The sequence below is a fragment of the Rosa chinensis genome, chromosome 5 (genome assembly GCF_002994745.2).
Source record: "Rosa chinensis cultivar Old Blush chromosome 5, RchiOBHm-V2, whole genome shotgun sequence".
NCBI classification, from domain to species: Eukaryota; Viridiplantae; Streptophyta; class Magnoliopsida; order Rosales; family Rosaceae; genus Rosa; species Rosa chinensis.
The window spans coordinates 84,399,622-84,420,705 of record NC_037092.1 but is presented as its reverse complement, the minus strand read 5'-3'; the positions used below and the strand labels follow the sequence as shown (position 1 = coordinate 84,420,705).

Genomic DNA, 21,084 nt, shown 5'->3' with positions numbered 1-21,084 from the left:
ACCTGCGAAATCAGAGTCCACATATCCAACAACACACTGACTCGTCTTATCCTGCTGAAAAACCAATCCAACATCCATAGTACCAAGAACATACCGTAGAATCCACTTTACTGCTTGCCAATGACCTTTACCTGGGTTATGCATATATCTGCTCACCACACTTAAGGCCTGTGAAATATCTAGTCTAGTACACACCATACAATACATCAAGCTACCAACAGCACTAGCATAAGGAACTTTGGCCATATATTTCATATCATCATCTGTGCTAGGAGACATAGTAGATTTAAGCTTAAAGTGAGAGGCAAGAGGTGTACTTACAGGTTTAGATTTATCATTCATGCAAAACCGATGCAGTACCTTCTTCAAATATTGCTTCTGTAACAAACAAACTTTGCCTCTTGATTTATCTCTTTCAATTTCCATGCCCAAAATCTTTTTAGCTTCTCCCAAGTCCTTCATCTCAAATTCACCACTCAATTGTGATTTCAATTTATTTATCTCCACCTTACTCTTAGATGCAATTAACATATCATCAACATATAAGAGCAAATGGGGCCGTGACCACTTACCCAATTTCAGCCTAAAAATTGCCCACTTACTCCACCAATGAGTTTTTAACCCCATTTACCCAATTTAAATGACAATGACAATTTTACCATCATTTTAATTAACAAACTACTCTCCCAACATATTCTCTCTCTCGACTCCTCTCAGACGCTCCCTCTCTCTCTCTTTCTCTCTCTCCATCTCTCTCTCTCTCTCTCACACACACCTAAAACAATGACAGAGAGCAAGAATCTCCGGCACGGCATCATATTTCCAGAAAGAGGCGGCATATGGAAGAGGCGCCGACCGAGTGGATCTGCATCGCCGGAGGAGGCGCCCATGAAGACTGAGACGCCGCTGTATGCCGAAACAGCCCAGATGTTTTCAGGGTCGGCGGTGAGGGCCTCGACAGTGATTGCCGCCTTCTCTTTCAATTTGGTAGCCTCGGATTCGAACACCGCCTTGAGCGACTCAATGTTTCGAGCGGCGAGGGGCGAGACGACGGAGCACGCCAGATCTGAGCAGCAGATCGAGGTCGCGGAGCTGTTGGTGAGGGACGCGGGGACCATATCGAGGTCGTTCTGCATGTAGAGCATCCCGCAGGTGAACGATCGGGGCTGAAGCGCGAATTGACCTTCGCATTGGCTCAGGCGGAGGTCTCCTATTCGTTGGGCCGGACCCAGGCCAGGAAGGCCTAGAATGAGCTTCCGGTGAATGTGAACCGTAAGAGATTGAAGAAGGAGGCGATAAGCGAAGGTCACTGAAGACGAATTGAAGAACGGTGTTGTGGAGATGGCTATGGAGTTTTAAGGAATAGCATTTTTTTTTTTTTTGAATGTCTATTGGATTGGAGGCCAATGATCTACTATCTGTTCAACAATGTGAGTAATCTGACATTGCAATGTAACTGTGGGGTTTGTTTGATGGTCTACTGGGGGGCAGTAGACACATTATTGGCCCCCAGTAGACTTTGATATGAAGGACAGGGATCACTATAGTGTGGTGTTTTGATAAGTTACCTGTTGTTTTCTGTTTATTAAAGTCAAATTATCTGTGAATCCTACAAAATGGTGCATTTTTGGTGGTCTATTGGGAGGCAGTAGAGACATTGGACTTTGTATTGGGGGGGGGGGCAATAATATGATTATTGAGAGGCAATAATATGATTATTGGGAGCCAATAATATGATTATAAATTGATCAATTGTGCCTGTAGTGTATTCATTTTGGTTTTGGGAGTTCATACAATTCACTGGACGGCAATAATATGATTTTTGGGAGGCAATAATATGATTACTGGAGGGCAATAATATGGTTGCTGGGTATTATTAGGGGGCAATAAATTCAAACGCCGGAATCCGGTCAACAGTTCGGTAGTCGGATTCCGGATTCCGGTCACCGGTCGCCAAGTCTGTGGCCGGCCACTGGTCACCGGAGAACAACAAGGTGGAGGATGACTTTTCTCTCTAAGTGAGAAAGAAGGAGAGGGCAAAAAAGTCCCAAAAATAAATAAAAAGAATAAAAAAAGAATTAATTGGGTAAATGGGAAATAATCCCTTAGAGTGTTTTGGGTAAATGGGGTTATTAGTGGAGCAAGTGGGCAAATTTTAAGCTAAAAGTGGGTAAATGAGCATTTCCCCTAAATGAAGGTCCCATCCTGCAGCTTGCGAAAATAAACACATGGATCATAAAGACTCCGTGTGTACTTCTGACCGAACATAAATTTATCAAACCGCTTGTACCACTGCCTTGGAGATTGTTTCAAACCATACAATGATTTATGCAGTTTGCAGACCCAATTTTCTTTACCAGCAATTTTAAATCCTTCTGGCTGAGTCATATATATCTCTTCTTTTAATTCACCATGTAAGAAAGCAGTTTTTACATCAAGCTGTGCTAACTCAAGATCAAACTGTGCAACCAAGGCCAATAAAATACGAATAGAAGAATGCTTAACAACATGAGAAAATACCTCATTGTAGTCAATTCCTTCTTTTTGTGCGTAGCCTTTAGCTACCAATCTAGCCTTATACCGTGATCCTTCCTTTTTAGCAAACACCCACTTGCAACCAATTACTCTCTTCCCGTGCAGTAACTGAACCAACTCCCATGTTTTATTCTTGTGAAGAGACTTCATCTCCTTACCCATAGTTTTTTCCCATTCTACACAATCTGCATGTATGACAGCTTCTTCATAAGTAGTAGGAATTTCTTCTTCAGTAACTGGAAGTGCATAAGTCACCATATCATTAAGCCAAGCTGGCTTTTGAGCATTCCTTTTTCCCTTTGTAGTTGCAATTGGTCCATCTTGCTGTGTAGGCTCTTGGGTTGGAGCCTCTACTTCAACACTCATGTCCTCAATATTTAAATCATCTTAATCAACAATAGGACTCACTGGATCAATTGGAGTTTCAACAATTTTTTTCTTTAACTCCACTTGCTGCAAACTCTCTACGGTCATTCTCTGCTCTTCAGAATTTTTCTGCTTGTTCTGATCAACCATAATAGCCTCATCAAAAGTCACATCTCTGCTTACAACAACTTTCTTCACATCTGGACACCAAAGCCTAAATCCCTTAACACCCTCATTAAATCCCAAGAATATAGCTTTCTTGGCCCTTGGATCAAGCTTACTTTCCCTGACATGAAAATATGTAGGACAACCAAAAATATGTAAATAATGATAATCAGTAGCAGGTTTACCAGACCATACCTCCATGGGAGTTTTTCCCTCAAGTGCAGCAGTAGGTAACCTATTAATGAGATGGCTTGCATACGCAACTGCCTCAGCCCAAAATTCTTTGCCTAATCCAGCATTAGACAACATACACCGAATTTTCTCCAATAAAGTCTGATTCATGCACTCTGCCACCCCATTCTGTTGTGGTGTCTCTCTAACTATGAAGTGTCTCACAATACCCTCATCTTGACATAGTTTCAAGAACGGATCAGATTTGTATTCACCACCATTATCTGACCTGAGCCTCTTAATTTTTCGACCTGTTTGACTCTCAATCATCTTCTTCCACTTCACAAAAATATCTAAGACCTCATCTTTATGCTTCATGGTGTACACCCATACTCTTCTAGAGAAGTCATAAACAAAAGAGACATAATAATGCTTACCTCCCAAAGATGCAGTTTTGGTAGGTCCCCATACATCAGTGTGAACATAATCTAGAGTACCTTTAGTCTGATGAACTGCGGTGCCAAATTTAACTCTAGTATGTTTACCCAAGACACAACGTTCACAAAATTCTAATTTTCCTATCTTTGCACCTTTCAATAGACCTTGCTTCACTAATCCCTGCATTGCTTTCTCACCAGCATGTCCAAGACGCATATGCCATAATTTTGTATTGTCTGCATCATCATCATCATCTGTAGTCTCAGATATTGCTATTTCACCTGTCACTGTGCTCCCTTATAGAAAATATAAATTTCTGAACCTTTCACCTCTCATCATCACAAGTGAACCAGAGACAACTTTAGCAACTCCACTTTTCAATGTAATTATGTGCCCTTTTGATTCTAAAGTTCCCAAAGAGATAAGATTTTTCTTCAAATTTGGAACATACCTGACATTAGTTAACTCTCTGACTACTCCATCATGCATCTTGAGACGAATTGTACCAATCCCTCTTGTTCTGCAAGGACTGTTGTCTCCCATCAAAACTACTCCACCATTCAACTCCTTGAAAGTAGAGAACCATTCCCTATTAGGACACATATGATGTGAACAACCTGAATCCATAATCCACTTGTCAGAATAACCAACTGCAGATGAATTAGCCAAAGCAAACTCAATCTCATCTTCTTCAAAATCTTCAAAAGCTGATGAACAACTCAAAGCAAATCAAAGTCGTAATCTTCATCATCTCTTACAACATTCACTTCAGAACCCTTCTTGTCTCTGTTCTTCAACTTAGGACAATCTTTCTTCCAATGACCTTTGTTGCGACAAAAAGCACACTCAACTTTTGCAGGAAATTTACTTCTTGACTTGGAACGAGATTTACCTCTTTTTCCAGTAGGTTTTCTCTCATCAAATCTGCCCCTTACTACAAGTGCTTCACCTGACACATTCTGAAGTTGCTTCTCTTTCTTTTGGCACTCATTATTTATCAATGAATTACACACATCATCAAATTTCACAACATTCTTTCCATGCAACAAAGTTGTAATCAAATGCTCATACTCGTGAGGAAGAGAATTTAGCAAACACAAAGCTTTATCCTCATCACTAATTTGCACATCCAAATTAGCCAAATCTGCAAGTATCTTATTGAAATCACTGATGTGTTCAGAAACAGAAACACCCTGTCGATAATTAAATAGGAAAAGCCGCCTTTTCAGGTGAAATCGGTTTTCAGCACTCTTGATCATATATTGGTCTTCTAATTTCTTCCACAACTCTTTTGCAGAAGTTTCTTTCATGACAAAGAATTTCTGATCTTTAGCAAGGCACATTCTGATAGAACCACAAGCCCACTTGTTAATTCTCGCCCACTCCACATCATCTATGTCTGCAGGTTTATCTTCCAGAGCTATATCCAATTCTTGTTGACACAAGACATCCATCATCTCATACTGCCACATGCCAAAATTGTTGGTGCCATTAAACTTTTCAACTTCAAATTTGGCATTACCAATTGATGGCCTGGAAGTCGACCAACGCGAAGAACCGGAAGACTCAGCCCCTTTCTTTTAACTCATCAACCATGGTTTCCAATCAATGAATCAATTCCCAATTCAGAACCAGAGCTCTGATACCAGTTTGTTGTGCGGAAGCGGCAAATGAGTCCCACACACATAGATCCAATAATGCCGATACTCCCCCCACTTTAGCCACCCGGTGCAGAACGGGTATGGGGTTTTAATACAAAAGGCCTCGGCATTAGTGTGTGTGGTACCATTCCTTATAACCCAAGGATGACTCTTCACCTTTCTGATGTGGGATTCCAAATGGCTCAAATCTAAGCCACACTTTTCCAACAATTCCGATGAGACCCATTTGCTTAAACAGACGAATGACTAACCCATAGTGTTTCAGTTTGGTCATTTGAGTCAATATTTGATTGAAGTAGACAACAGAAGGCAGAGGACGCATGTGAAGCATTTCACGGAACACATTCAAGGTATGCTCGACATTACTCTCACAAGCTGGGTTTCAGCAGATTTGGTGGGGTTTGAGGATTGAGAATGAAAAAAGGCCATGTAATTGTTGAGGGGAACAACAAGCTAGAGAAGTAGAGTGAAGGGAAGACATACCTCTTGTGCTGCAATGAGAATAACAAGAAGAGAAACCCCGAACTGATTTGCGCATCATCTTGAGCATTTCCCACACTCAAACCGATGATTGTTGTAGAGAATAAAACTGATATGCTCAAGAAAGCTTTGCCAACTTAACAAAAGTTGCTAGCTTTGAACCAAAAGTTGATAGCTTTGAACCAAAAGTTGCAAGCTTTGAGCGTTCTTCGATCAGTTCCATTTTAATAGATCTGTTTTCCCATGATTTCGTTTATCATTGAACTCTTCTTTTTCATTCTTTTTTTATTCTTTTTCATTTTTGGTAAACTACACTAGACAAATTAACGTCATGTATGAGTTGAATTTTTTAAAAATTAAATTAAAAGATAAAGGTGAAGATGTTCAGAAAAATTTGAGGAGATAATTATGATAAGCAGTACAAAAATCCTGAGAAGTTATAGAGAAATTTTTCTTTATTTGAAGTTATAGAGCAATTATAATAATGTATAGATTATCTGAAAGATGAAATGCAAATACGAACAGTCTTAGTTGTGAAAATAAATTTGGTTTATGTTGTTTTGTTAGATGAGCTGCACAAAACCCTAAACCCTACAACTTTCCTATATATAAGAACTTCATACAGATCATCTAACAAAAAGCTACTTATATGTGAAGGAGGTTGCTCAAAGTAGATAGCACCATTCTCAGCGGATAAATTGCATCTTGATAGTGCATCAACAACTGTATTAATTTCCTGAATGTGGCTGATAATTGTGAATACTCCAGAATTGTAACTTTGGTTCATTAGTTTGCTTGTCGGGCGATACCATTGTTGGAATCGGTGTTTTGGAGAGAAGGGACTTCCTTGGCTTGACTTGCAAGGTCCTCACTAAATTCGAATGATATTATTGGCTTAGACCACCACATGGCAATGCCACGTTATAGTCCGGAACTATAAATTAATTATTCCCACTGATCTATATGCCAATTTCAATTTCATACCCAATATCAAATTTTTATGTTTGCATACCTCAAGTTCAGTGCTGTTAACAATTTCATAGCTTCCCGTTAAATAACTCCGTTATCCATTTATTTTGGAGAGAAAATGAATTGAAGGGACCAAAATGCCCTTGGTAACATGTAGTAACAAATTAGTGCACCAAATACCGTTAGAGTTTTTCTATTGGAACCTCCAAATTTACTCACTTGACCTCTATGCTTTTTACACCTCTTATCAAATTTTCAAATACTAAATTTACTCACTAAACTTCCTCAAATAATCTCACTCATATAATTTGCAAACAAATTATTATCTTTAAAATAAAAAATTTAGTCATTTCAATGATTTAATCACTCTATAAATCTTAACTAAATATACATTTCTTAATCAAACGAGTTTTAAAAATTAATGTCTAATCAATAAGAAAATGCCATGAATTATTCTTTTTTATTTATTTATTTATTTTCTATTTTAGCTGTGCAAAAAAAAAACAAAAAAATCATTTGTTTTTATTCTCAAAAAAAAATCACTTGTTTTTTAATGTTTTTTTTTTCTGTACTTTTTGTACCACATGATTAATTATTTAAATATTTTTAGTTTTTTTTTTAAATGCTAGTTTTTTTTTTTTCAAATATAATGGATTGACTTAGATTTAGGTCATAAATCATAAGAGGATTCATTTTGTTTTCCCTCACAATATGCGTTCAACATATATATCATACATTTTCGCTCAAAAAAAAAAACATATATATCATACATTTTTATGTCACATGATCTAAATCATATTTTTAATTCTTATTAAATATATATATATATATATATATATATATATATATATGAATGCTTTAATGAGTATGTAGTGAAATTGGAAAATGAAAATAGATAAGGAAAATAATAAAAAATACAATCTAATATTATTGAATTGGAAAGTCTATATAAAATATTTTAGTATAATTATTGTCCTTAATAGTCATTTTATAGTAGGTTATATATGTCATTTAATAATTCATAATAGAGTGAGGTCAAGTAAGCAGATTTAGATGTCTCAATAGAAACTCTCATACCGTTATTAATTCAGCGGATACGAATTTAGATTTCAATTATTTACTAGATTATCAAATTAGGTCGAGTTGAACTTTATTTGTTACTATGCATATCTGAAATTAAGTTGATATGCTCAAAATCCGTTCCATTCATAGGTCTAGGTGCTTCAAATGCTCACCTCCCTCATGTGAAATTCTACGGTTAATTGATTATACTTTTACAACTGTTTGAATCCAATGATTGACATTTCAAAGAGCATCAATGCTATGCTTTTGCAGAATTTGCCTATGATTACAACCTTACCTTAATGAGGACATTAAATGTACATAAAAATCGAGAAAGGGAAAATTCGATAGTGTCACTAAGCCGAGAAGACTACTCAATAGAAGAAAAGGTCTCTTTGTTTCCAGTCACCATAGCAATCCACTCCGGTCAGCTATCAACTTTACTGTAATTATTTTAATCTGTTCTTGTTTTTACCTATTCTTTTTCACTCTCAACTTCAGTTTCTTGCTTTTGATTTCTTTAGGAATAAATAACTTGAGGACAGAACAAATACTTAACTTGAACAAAAGAAAGATAACAACTCAAGTGCTTCTGGTTTATTGGGTGCTGAATTTTCTTGCTAGGAATAGTTATACTGAAATCTGTGCGACTTTAGGCTCTTCAAGGATTGATGACCTACCTAAATTATTATATCTTTTGTATTAACAGAATGTTCAAGCTAAGTGATTTGGTCCTGAAATGAGAGTAAATTTTTTGGGTTTAATTGTGTCTTGGACACTTTCAAATAGATTGCTTAAACAAAAGAAAGATGAGAACTTTAGAGCTTCTTGTTCATTGGGTACTGAGTTTTCTTGCTATGAATGGTTACTTAGTTGGAATTAACCCATATGTACAAGTTCAGTAATCTGCTTCTAAAAGGAGAGGTGTTGAACTGTTGATGCGTTTATTTGTGCCTTCGGACTTAGTTGGGACTTGGGACCAGCCTCTTCAGCTGGTCTCGTCTGTGAAAATGTGACAGAGAAATGCTAGTCATTACCATTCACTTTTGTGAAACTTCCCACCTACACATACCATTTACTACCCGGCAACTTTGCAATCCACATAGCTACGTCGATTGTGGACTCAAGTCACTGAACTAGCCAACCAGTTATTAGGGTTTATAGTCTTATGTCATCTTGACCTAAACACATGAGCCAAGTGAAGAGGACTATGTGTTTGAACCCAAAATAACATTTTTTCCCGATAAAGGGGGACTCGAAGAAAACCAGGCCAATATCCGTGGCCCAAGCGATTTATTTTCGATAAGCTAGGAATATATTGTTTAGAGGCTAAATAAGGCCTACTTGGAGATCAAGCAATCTCGAAGCAATCATGGATATTCCTTGATTTATTATTAATTACCATATATTTGATAATTAATGGTGATTTGTATGCTTGATTACCAAGATTATGCAAAAGAGAACAATAACGTGGCCCTGTAAGGGATTATGGTTTCCCATGCAATTAATGTGCAATGGCATATATGGAAGCATGCAATCAAGCTTGATGGTGGCCAGAGAGGAATATATATATGATGTATGTATGGTGGCTCATGCATGGTTCAATTAAGGAAAGTTCCCATGCAATCAAACATGGCAACGTGCTGTGCTTCTCTACCTATATTCAAGAGTACTCATGCAATTAAGTATTATCTATGGTGGGCCATCATTCACTACCAATGGTGTGCAAGCGAGCAAGTACGTCTTCCATGCAATTAAGGTTTCATGAAGGTGGAGCAGTTTGAGTAAGTTACAATCATGCTTAATTGCAATAAACAAGGGGTATATATTCCTGCATGCCACTATGCTACAGAGTCTTCGCGGAGATATACTCAGATACGTGCATATCCTACCGTTCGCATCTAAGAGTTTACATCCTAAGAGGCAATTAACCTTTGCCTATATTCTAGCGGCGACAGAGGATAATTATTAATTATTGTACGATTAGCTATCAAAACTATTAAGAGTTTTGATTTGATTCAAGGCCAATAACTGTGGCCTAAAATATAGTATTTCATTCCTATTAGGAAGGAAAATTTGCAGCAGCCTATATATAGAGGCTAAAGACGACACAACAAAGGACAACTCTCAAATCAATCAATCCCTCGGATTATCAAGCCTCTCAGGAGCAAACCTTCAACCTCGTTGAAACCCGGCGACCGTACTTCCAGTCCTAGTCTCTCCAAGAGCCGACTGCTAGTGCTACTGCCACTGATACTACCAGCGAAGCAAGGGTAACGCCCTCGCAACCCAGCGAAGCTAAAGTCACACTTTAGCAAACTCTGTGCTTTCTCCAAACTTCCCAGTGATTGCTCTGCTTAGTCTACAACACTAAGTATCGATTCGGTGTTGCGAAGAGATCACAACCAAAGCCCTTACCCGTAAGGCAAGAAGTCATTTCTCGAAAGGCATAGAAAAGAGCCTTGTGACGAGGTTGGTGCTCTCCTCGTCCACAACGCTTGAAGAATAAGTCAGGTCAAGGGACTCTCCTGACGGCTGCACCCCACAGTGCTGGCACGCCCGCACAATCACACGCTCAAAAGAGACAGTTTGCAGGCCAACTGGTTTCCGCGTCAAACATTTTGGCACGCCCAGTGGGACCTCACCAGAGTCTTTTTGTATTCGCCATCATTGGGATGCCAGGGGAAAATCTTTACCAAAAGAAATTCCTAAAGTGACAAGATGGCCAATGTTGCCACCATTGGCAATATAGACATTGCTGACGAGTTCGAGCCACCTGTCGAGTTCGAGCCACTCGTCATTCCACTAGATGCTAGCCTGGATGAGAGGCTTCGCATCCTTACTGAACATAGCGAAGGTTATGGGAAACATTTGGCAGCTTTGATGGAGAAAACGGCACGACAACTTCGTGAGTTGGATTAGCTTTTGATCCGGATTGCCGAAGAGGGTAAAACAAGTGCACAAAGTTTTGCCAAAACGGCCATGATGCACGCGGACAAAGCTGCTACTGCAAACCGCACTCAGTACTAAGAACTCTTGGGTGCTGTTAATACAGTTAATACCCAGCACAAGCAGACCGCATCGGAGTTCGCGACCTTGCTCAAAGAAGGTCCCAGCTTGGCTTCTCAAGTCAGTTCGCGGCAACGCGAATTGGAAAGTCAAGAATCTGCTCGCAAAGAGGTGGTTTCTGAGGTTGAATTGCCTACAGGTGGCGATAAACCTAAATGCCTCACTGGTGAATCACAGCTTTACACAGAGGCTGTGCACGGAGAAGATGATCCACAAGATTGTTCTTCTGACAATATAATTATCTTAGAGCAAATATGTGATTTCTCCACTGATCAGGCCAAATATGTGGCTACTGATCAGATGCATGGGGGGCAAGATGGAGCTCAGATTCACCCCCTTGATAACCAAAAGCAGGTGCATAATCAATTTAATTATGACCTTGCTACTGGACGTCATGGCCATGCAAAGGGTCAAGAGCATGATCCACTTAATTATCAATTAAGGCATGGCCCACCTCATTATCATCAATCTTGCTTTGGCCATGCTACTGGACGTCATGGTAAAGGTGGCCACAATCATGGCCAACTTAATTATCAATTAAGTTGTGGTCTTGGGAAGCCAATTTGTGGCTTTATTAATCAATTCTACTTCAATTTCTTCATCAGTGCTTCAAGGCCAAGCGGTGGCTTTGATATATGTGGAGGATGCATCTTCAACCCACCTTGCAAGAATGGCCAGAATAATTATTCTAGTGGCCAATTTGTCCTTCGCGACTGTAAGTTTGAGTATCATCAATACAAGTTAACTCTTGTTTACAATTATCAAGCTCCAAATTTCTTGCAAGAGAAATTTGTTTATGATACTATACAGTCCATAGAGGCGTCTCAATACGATGCCTGGAAAGTAGACAGAGGCAAACAAATACTTGATATGCCTATTTTTGAAGAAGAGATCGATTCATCAAATTTTGGTGACTCTAAATATGATCTCAACATGGAGCCAATCTATGATGAATATGATGATAATTACAATTTAATTATTGGTTCCAAAAATCATATGCAGGAGTACAAGTTCTTTGAGGCTCTTGATCATGAGGATTCAGACCAACAAGTGGTCCAATGCAAAAGCCAATCTGTGGCTTATTTTTAAGACACCATGTTCTATGACATGGTAGTTGGCGACAAAGCCGATCTTGGGACATTATTATCTCCACAAGTACAATTGAAGATCATGTCTCGCAAACCAACAAAGATACTTGGGGGGTAATATTACTCCTCCTGTGAGCCAAATTTCTTTCAAGTTTTCGACGCGAAGTATCTTTGTTGCTTTCCTACAAGCTCTCATCAGAGCTTGGAGTGAAGCATAGATGGCCTCCCCCGTGGCCTTCTAGAGGTTAGCCAAATGCACTACTGCTAGCTTCTTTCTTTGCTTTTAATTTTCTATTAATTTTCAGTTTGCATTTTTCTTTTAGTTAGTTTAAAAAAAAAACAGAAAAAAAAAATACAAAAAGAGTTTCAAGTTCCAGCTCCGCGAAGGACGCAAATAGCCACGAGGCCATACGCGAAGCGCGAAGGCAATGGCCGCGAAGAGGTGGCCGCGAAGCGAGTGTTCGCGAAAGACGCCAGAAATTAGCGAACGCGAGGCCATGAGTCAGCAAAGGGTCGCGAGGAACACTTCGCGAACGCTTTTCTAGCGAGCACTGATCACGTGAAGCGGAGTTCGCTGAATATACATTGCCTATGCCCCCGCCAGCGAGCTTCACCAGAAATTCTCCAACAAAATATGCTACAACTGAGGCGAAGGCGATCTAAAGGCCAGTGAGTGGGCTTTAATGGACAACATGCCAGCCACTGTGGCAGATGAGAACAAAGAGGAGGACTTTCGACGCTAAAGCGCCTTCAGAGAGAGTTTCCTCTTGCAGCAAGAAGAAGCAAAAAACTGAACTGCAGGAGACGACATATTGAATCCAGATTAATTTCCCACTGCCACTGCGAAGAATCGAACCCATTGAACTCTTTGTTGATAAATTGATCTTCTATGGGCTGTTCTGTTGATTTTTCATCAAAAAATCTGAAAATATGAAATATGCACACAAGGTGTTTGATGAAATGCCTGAGAGAAATTCAGTTTCATGGGCTTCTATTATTGCTGGGTATGCGGTGCAGCGTTTAGCTGGAGATACATTGGAGCTGGTGGGTTGATGAAGGTTTAGAATGCAACACTCGTTTTCAATGCAGTTACGCATGGTAGCAGCTAATTGCTTCTTCTCACAAAGGCAAAATTCTGGATTGCAGCAGTGATTGGCATGGAGTAATAGCTAGTTAAATAGGCCAACCCATGTGGCTTTTGAAGTTTACTTGCTCATCGAGGGACTCATCTTCATTGTTGTCAGATGCAAAGGAAAATATTTTCCCCAAGTATAGCAACGATATCTTTGTGGTCAGGTTATAAACATCAAGTGTCTACAGAGGGCCTGTACAAGAGAAATATATGGCTCTTTAGTCTCTTTTATTGGCAGTCCTGAAAGTTTGGGGACTATGCAATGAAACGATAAAGATTGCAGACTGGGGGGCAATCTGTGGGGCAGACTCACGTGGCCATAGCTTAGCCTGCCAGCATGTTTTCTTCAAGTCGTGATATGTTCCACCATGCATTATTAAGAGTCATGCATGGCCAATTACTAGGAGCAAGTTAAATATGAAAACATATTTAATATGATGGTGGCATTAAATCTTTGCTTACGGACATAGAGCCAGCATAGTGGCTTAATTAATTAATCATGAACCCATGCGGTTTTTAGTTGTTGCGAGCAAGTGTGGTGTGGACATTTACTATGGTGCATGCACTTCGCGAAGCGATGAAAAGCAGCGCCCGCTATGCGATTACGTTCGCGAGTATTCGTGAGGAACACTTCGCGAGCGCTTTTCTAGCGAACACTGATCATGTGAAGCGAATGCTCGCGAGGGACATTTTTCGCGAAGGCTATTCTCGCGACCAATTATCACAAGAAGCAGAGTTCGCTGAATATACATCGCCTATGCCCCCGCCAGCGAGCTTCACCAGAAATTCTCCGACAACATATGCTACAACTGAGGCGAAGGCGATCTAAAGGCCAGCGAGTGGACCTTAATGGACAAGCTTCTGCCAACCACAGTGGTAGGCATCGAGGTATAGCATCGTGGAAGGAGTTCGACGCCAAAACGGAGTCAGGGAGAGTTTCTTCCGGCGGCAAGAAGAAGCAAAATCAAATTGCAGAAGGTTCCATACCCAATCCAGAATAGTCCCTCACTGCTGCTACGAGGAATCGAGCTCAATTCCCAAGAAGTTCTTGATTGTACTATCTTTACTGATAAATTGGTTGTCTGGAGGCTATTCTGTTGAACTCTCATCAAAAGTTTGAAAATTTTGAGATATGCATACCAGGTGTTTGATGGAATGCCTGAGAGAAACCTCCTGTGAAGATGAGGTGTGCAGACTTGGGGGGCATCAACAAAACTCAATACTATTCTCGTGATGGTGAACTTTCACACAGAGTTGGAAGATTTCATGAGAAGGATAGTAGTAGAGTGTTCCTTGGCTATTGCTTCACAAATGCACCCTGGGATGTTGCCACAGGTCAGCGGATTGATAATCTGGACACCAGCAAGTGGCTTTAGTAGAAGTGATGAATGCCAATTGCAATGGCAGCATACTGGTTCGCACAGATGGGAATACATAGGGTACTGCATAGCTCTAGCCTTTTTTGGAAGTTTCAGAGGTTCAGAGCCAACTTGTGGCATGTGCCTACACACACACACATATATGTGTGTGTGAATGCCTATTTAGTGGCTTCAGCCTTCTAAGAAGTACATGTCAGGCCATCATACTTCTGCAAGACAACAAAGAAAATATGGTAGCAATACGTCCTTTGTATCCAAGAATTAATGGGTCAGTGGGATATGAGTTAATGGGTCAAGTTTGATGGCTATATTATACTTATTGATTCAGAGGAAGCTTTCTTAAGCTTATGTAATTGACTACCAAGAAGACATTTATGAAGCAGCAATGAAGAGCACGTTCTTATCCACCAAGGACAAGATAGATTTTATTGATGGGCCTGATGGTTTATATATTTGTATAAAGCTGCTACAGAGGCATGATTATGAGGCCTGAGCCACATATAAAGGGAAAGATCACGTGGCCATGCGGTATTAAAAGTTGGTTCAATTGTCAACACCGGTCTGTAAGCAAGAGGGAGCAGGCTGATTGACACCCAATTTCATGGAAAGACGTGATGCGGTTATAAGGAGAAAGTTCTTCTGCAATAATTAAAGGGAAAAATGCACGAACAGTGTTCGGAGACTCTGAGAACTGTTAAAATGATACTTGAACTTTCAAACGTATCAATGTGATACCTGAACTTATATTTTCTTGTCAACGTAGTACCTACATCAACTTTCCGTCACGGCACCGTTAAATTTACCACGTGTGAGGCACGTGACACACAAAATGAAGGTAAAAAGATTGATTTGTCCTATAACTGACATTTAAAATACACGAACAGTGCCTAGAGACTCTTATGACTGTCAAAATGATACCTGAACTTTTAAACGTATCAATGTGATACCTGGACTTCTATTTTCTTGTCAACGTAGTACCTACATCAACTTTCTGTCACAGCACTGTTAAATTTACCACGTGTGACTGTGTGAGGCACGTGAGGTACAAAATGAAGGTAAAAAGACTGATTTGCCCTATAATTGAAATTTTAAATATATTTTTTGGTAAAAACATTTTAAATATTTTTTTTTTGGTAAAAATACTGATTTACCTTTAATTTTTTTCACCCCTCCACCTCTCGTCTTCTTCCTCTCCCCTCGATCAACCACTCTCTAAAAAGACTGGTTGTCCTCGCCAATTCCTCTCGCAACAACACCTCAGTACTCCTCGATTTCAGGCACACAGCGCTAACGCTGTTGACCTCGACGAAAGGATTGGCGGCGCACTTCATCGCCGATTTCGGATCTTTGACAAGCGAGGCTTCAAGAAGATTATGTACGTCCTTCATTTTGGAGGAGAAATTGAAATTGAAATTGAAATTGGGATTGAGATTGAGATTGGGATTGGGATTGGGATTTGGATTGGGTTCTTTGGAAACTTCGACGGTACTTAAAGCGGGACTTGAGATCGAGGAAGGAGGAGGGCAGAGAGATCATCTATATCATTACTTGCTGGTGTTTTTGTTGTAGTTAATAACTTGATATTAATGGATTTTGAGTTTGAGTTCGAGTTTTGGTGGAGGTGTGGGTGTGGGTGGTGACGAAAAATGAAATTCAGGGTTTCTACAACGTCTTCTTGGTTCTTCTTCTTCATTGCCCATTTCACAACAGGTCTGCATTGATGTTGTTGAGGCGATTTCAAAGGAGGAATGAAATTTCGTGTTAATTCGATCTGATACATCTGTGATTGTTTTGGTTGCTTTGCAATCCAAGTCTTCGTGCTTTCTCTGTTGGACTTGGAGGTGTTGAAGAGGCCATCGACCTCGCGGCGGAAGCTGATAAGGCAGCGGGTCTTCTCCTAGATCCAATGCTCGGCCCGCTTCTTCGGGGCGAGGACCTCGTGATCCTCGCCCCAGCTGCTGGTGTTGCCACCAATTAAGGCAGACTTGGGAGTTGAATAGGGTTGAATGATTTTGCAGAAACAAGTTGGACTTGGTTTTGTGTTTTAGAAGTGAATCGAACAAGGGAGAAGTTTTGCTAAAAAAATTATTTCCCAGATCTTTCATTTCTCTTTCAAAATGGGTTTGTCGAGTTTAAGAAGATGAACAATTGAGATTTTTTTTTTTTTTTTTTTTGCCTTTTGCTGGGTTTCAGAACATGAACATGAAGAAATGTTAGGTTCATACTTATCAGATTGAGATTTTTTTTTTTTTTTTGGAGAATATATTGGATTGATCTTGGTTAATAGAAAAAGCAAAAAAAATTAATCATCCTTTATTTTCAATATAATAAATTTTTATGTTTTTATTTTAAATTTTAAATTTATTCATTTAGGATTTGATGGAGTGGAAAACTCTTTTTTGCCCTCATTTTCGGCCTCACATGCATCAGACGTGACTCGAACTGATGGAGTCGTGACCGAAAGTTGATGTTAGGGCTGGATTCGGTTCTGAAAATGCAAAAATTCTCCGGAACCGGAAAGGGAACTTCGGTTCGGTTGTTGTAGTTGACAGTGCCAGAACTGACGGGAACCGGAACCGAGAACCTTCGGATCGGTTTTCAGGTTTTAACGGTTCCTTGATGAAGTTGAAAAAAAAAACCCAGAAACTTAATTTGGAGACCTGCTTGGGGACCCATACATTCTCAACTTGCGGGGCTTTGACGGCGGCTTTGATGACGTCGAGCATTGAGACCCGGTTGTGGAGGCGAGCGATGGACTCGGGCGGGTCGAGGATGACGGTGCGGGGATAGAGAGACGAGTATTCCTTCAATTGCTGATTTCAGTTTTCGTCGTAGAGCTTGTGGATGATGCAGTCGAAGGGGCCCTGCTGGGTCAAGGCCTTGGAGCCATCGACGGGGACCAGATCGATGCCGTGTTGTCCGGCGTGGGCTATCAGCGACGGTTGGATGAAGGTCTGCTCTTTCTTCGGCGGGAAGGCGTAGCCGATGCGGTGGCGTCGCGGAGGCTGCGATCTGGAGAGAGAGAGATGAGTTTTGAGAGGAGTTTTTGGGTTATGAACCTTGATCGGAGAGAAAGGGATGAGAAAAGCTGAAAAGAAGAGAAAGTTTGCATTTTTGTATATAAAATAGGCCTGAGATCTCCTATAGCAGAGTTTATTTTAGGGAAATAAGCTTGGTCAAACCTCTAATGATACAAGGGCATATGTCCTTCGGTTCCCAGCAAAAAAAAAAAAAGAACCGGAACCGAACCGAACTTGCTTCTTCCAGAACCAAACCGAAAAAAACTTAAGTAAATATATTGGAGAACCGAACCGAACTGAGTTTTTCGGTGCGGTTTTGTCGGTTTTACGATTCTAAATCCCAGCCCTAGTTGATGTAGGCACTACGTTGACAAGAAAATATAAGTCTGGGTATCACATTGATACGTTTGAAAGTTCAGGTATCATTTTGATAGTCTTCAGAGTCTCCAGACACTGTTCATGCATTTTTCCCTTTAGGATTTGATAGAGTGGAAAAGTCTTTTTTGCCCTCATTTTCAGCCTCACATGCGTCACACGTGACTCGAACTGACGGAGCAGTAACGGAAAATTGATGTAGGTACTACGTTGACAAGAAAATATAAGTCCAGGTATCACGTTGATACGTTTGAAAGTTCAGGTATCATTTTGACAGTCCTCAGAGTCTCCAGACACTGCTCGTGCATTTTTCCCATAATTAAATGGGTACAAGATACTCTGCAAGAAGTTGGTCACCGTGCACGAAGAGTCCAGAAAGATACCATCAAGTTAGCAAACGCTCGCAGGCGAAGCCCATTTTCATCGCGACAAACTGGCAAGGTGTCGGGAGCAGCTGGAAGATTCCATGGGGCAGAGAGTAAGCGCAACAAATAAAAAATATATTTCGCGACCAGCATGTTAAGGGCCGCGAAAGCTACTCCTTCACGAACAAAAGCAGCCTCTTCTAGTCCTTCGCATGGGGGGCACATAGAGTACGCTTGATAGGAGCATTTTATGCGACGTGTATATGGTTAATCCCTATATTAATCTTTGTTAGTTTATTCTATTTTCTCTTTATTTATTTACTTTTGTGTTTATTAGGTTTTTCGGAGCAAATATACAAAAAGAAGATAATATTGAGGAAAGATGCGCAAATAAGGAAAACCTTGGAGTCCTGGACTAAGCAGAAGACCTTGATGGATCGAGAAGCCCAATTCATGGAGATATCACAGCAAATTATGGAGATATTCGCAGATATATTGATGATGACATGTCGAATTCTCATTGGACAAAGTGATGTGGAGAAATCCTAATTCAATCAGAGAATTAAGAAGTTGATTTTCTCTACACTTTAAGGACTCTCAAACCAAAAAGGAATGAAGGAGGACTCAAGAGCACTATAAAAAGGCTAGAAAAGCTAATGAAAAGCTTCTTATGCGCGAGAATCAAGCAAGAAACCCGAGCAGAAGAAAGCAGATCAGCCATCCACCGACCAGTCGGCAGACGACTTTTCCAACTTGATTTTTAGGGTTTTTCTGTTTTACTTTGCTTATGAATTCTTTTGTGCTTCCAATTCAAACCATGTGCAACTAAATTCTAAGTAGTTAGGGCATGTTGAAGCCCCAATCATGATTGTATGCCATGCTATGACATTTAATTAGTTTTTGTTTATTCAATGGATGAGAACTTAATCACTATTTTTACATTGATGATTTCTTTATGTGCTTTCTTTGGTGGCCAACTTAGATTGCATGTTTAGGATTCTATTGCTATGAATGATCATTGCTTGTTCCTTTTAAGAAGGTTTTGTTGAAAGTTCTAGAGTAGTAAATCGTCTATAAGGTGAGTGATTAGGTCCCTAGATTAATTGAGACGCGTCGTACTCATAATGTCTTGTGATGTCTCGTTTTTCTTAATCTTAATGATTTCTATGTGTTAAATCTAGAGTTGCGTCAACCTAGGTTGCATTTTAGGAAATAGGTTAGGTGTAGAGCGTCTCTCACCTAGCATACAAGTAAGGAAAAATAATAGGTTGATTCAGGCGTTGGGTTAACTTGAGCATCTTCATCCATAGGTAAATAAGACTAGGTTAAACATGGTTTGCATACTTGATTGTTTGGTGGTGGATACATTCCCTGACTTCTGCTTCTCTATTGATTCTCAATCTCAAGCAATTTCATTATTTGTTATTTACTTTCAATTGTCTTTACAAATATCACAATCAACTCCTAAACTCGGAAAGTCTTACAATTAGTTCCATAAGTCCTCTGCGGGAGACCCTACTTCCTTATTCTACAATTGACATTCAAATCGGTAGTAGGAAAATTGTTGGCATAAAAATAACCGATCAATTTTTGGCGCCGTGTCGCCGGGGACTTTTTAGTTCTAATTGTTTTTCTTTCTTTTTATTTTTAGTTTTCTTATCTTTGTGTTTTTCTTTTCAGGTGTATGCTTACTCGGAAAACTTCACAGGGCAAACTCATTCCTTTGGATTCTGAGATAGAACGCACCTGCAGGTCGAATAGGAAGCAAACGAAGGAAACGTGTTTGCCAATTGACGGCCCAACGACGGGTTCTACATCTTCGCAAGGAGAGGAGGACCGAGAGAAGTACACACCTTCACATTCACCTGCGCATTCGGTGCACGAAGACGAAGAGGAACAGTTCGAGGAACCCCCCAAAGTTGAGATGGCTGGAGCAAGACCACTGAAGGATGCCTTCGTCCCAACAACTTCTGAATCTCCTTCATGCATTGATTATACACTGGACGGCAATCATACCTATTCCATTCCTGTGCAGTTGATTAACTCGCTGCCCAAATATATGGGATCCCCATCTGAGGACCCTAATGTTCACATTAGGGAATTCTTGGACATATGCAAATTGCAGACCATTCAGCATCTGCCTCCTGAAGGCCTTAGGTTACTTCTTTTCCCATTTTCGTTAAAAGATGATGCTAAGCATTGGCTATACTCTCTACCTGCAGGTATCATAACATCTTGGGATGAAATGGTCAAGAAGTTCCTCAAGCAGTACTTTCCGGCCCAACTGACAAGGAAGCTGAGAAGAGAAATACAAAATTTCTGTCAGAAGGATGGAGATACTCTATATGAGGCATGGGAGGAATTTAAAGAGCTGCAGAGGAAGTGCCCCCATCATAATTTTGCTTTGGATGACTTGGTTCAATATTTCTATGATGGTTTGGACACGGTCAATAGGGGTAGCGTGGACTCGGCCTGTGGAGGGACATTCATGAATAAGACTGGCCAGCAAGCATATGATCTCATTGAAGACTTGGCTGATAACAATCGGCAATTCCACGCAAGGGATAAGCGAGCAAGAGGTCGTGGAGTTTATGAGCTTGACACTAAGAATGGGATGCAAAATTAGATGGTAGCCTTGGAGAGAAAACTCGATATGTTAGTGAATGTCATGAGCAATGGGTCTAAGGCATCATCTCAGGTATGCTCTATTTGTTCATATTCTGACCATACTACTGATAGGTGTCCTATGTCTACTTTGTCTGAGGAACAGGTAAACTTTGTGGGGCAACCAAGGCACAAGTATGACCCC

General features: G+C 40.1%; 1 non-coding gene across 1 annotated transcript; it reads right to left on the bottom strand.

Annotated features, from left to right (window-relative positions):
* Positions 1–20,568: 20,568 nt before the first annotated feature.
* On the bottom strand, positions 20,569–20,675 carry LOC112168496. The gene has a single exon (XR_002924264.1). It is a non-coding gene; the product is annotated as a small nucleolar RNA R71 (small nucleolar RNA).
* Between the last annotated feature and the right edge of the window lie 409 nt (positions 20,676–21,084).